Source organism: Aplysia californica, unplaced genomic scaffold (assembly GCF_000002075.1).
Source record: "Aplysia californica isolate F4 #8 unplaced genomic scaffold, AplCal3.0 scaffold01151, whole genome shotgun sequence".
Classification (NCBI taxonomy): Eukaryota; Metazoa; Mollusca; class Gastropoda; order Aplysiida; family Aplysiidae; genus Aplysia; species Aplysia californica.
In genome coordinates, this window is record NW_004798421.1 from 78,602 (window position 1) to 79,864 (window position 1,263).

At 38.3% G+C, this 1,263-nt stretch overlaps 1 protein-coding gene across 1 annotated transcript in view; it reads right to left on the reverse strand.

Annotated features, from left to right (window-relative positions):
- The window catches only part of LOC106013703 (basic salivary proline-rich protein 3-like), a 9,107-nt gene that overhangs the window by 332 nt on the left and 7,512 nt on the right, over window positions 1-1,263 (reverse strand). The window lies entirely within an intron of this gene.

Here is a 1,263-nt window from a genome sequence, read left to right on the forward strand (position 1 = left end):
AAGATTAGAGGTGCTACAAGAGAGTAACAAACTCAAAAACGTAGGAGGGGAGGTAAAGACGACAGATGTTTGATAGGAAAGAAGAAGCAAACAAATCACACCAGAGCACCCGCCAACCACCCACTTTTTCTTTCCCGCACGGTGTGGAAAAAAACGGGAAAAAATCGTAAAGGATATTTTTTTTTTTATACTTTATTACAAAAGATTTGTCAAATTTACGAGGTCTACGTGGGTGTCTGGAGGAGGGAATGCAACCTGAGAGATTGAGCTGGACCATCATCGTCATCATCATCATCACAATCATCATCATCATCATCTTGAATCAATATCATCATCATCCATCAACATCATAATAATACGCATCATCATGCATCAATATCATAATCATCATTCATAATGATCCTCATTATCAGGCATCAATATCATAATCATCATCACCATACATCATCGTCACTATCATCAATATCGTAATCTTCCAATCTTGCTTATAACAAAACAAAATGCACAAAGCCACGGACAAGTCTGTCCCAGGAATGACGAGGACGGGTGGGACTCAAACTGATTCCCTTCCACACACACGCAGCATAGACGACATGTCCAGTCCTTGAATTGTTCATAGTTGCAATATCCAGACGATAAGTGGAAATGACCTTGACCTTGATTGTCATGGAGTAGGCTGGGGTCAAACCCATTCTTTTATAAATCACGTCCATCACTGGTTCTGTTGAAAGAATAGAGGAGAGAGATACAATAGAGGGATACAATAGAGAGATAGAATAGAGAGATAGAATAGAGAGAGATAGAATAGAATAGAGAGAGATAGAATAGAGAGAGATAGAATAGAGGGGAGAGATAGAATAGAGAGGAGAGATAGAATAGAGAGAGATAGAATAGAGAGAGATAGAATAGAGAGGAGAGATAGAATAGAGAGGAGAGATAGAATAGAGGGGAGAGATAGAATAGAGAGGAGAGATAGAATAGAGAGGAGAGATAGAATAGAGAGGAGAGATAGAATAGAGAGAGATAGAATAGAGAGAGATAGAATAGAGAGGAGAGATAGAGAGCATCTGTTACCTTCTACTTCCGTGTTTCTGACAGCCAAGGTGTCTAATCTCTGTATTATGCCACTATGTCTAACATCTGTATTATGCCACTATGTCTAACATCTGTATTATGCCACTATGTCTAACATCTGTATTATGCCACTATGTTCTCTTCATTAAAAAAAAGAAAACTACACATGTATTGAAATAACAGAAGACA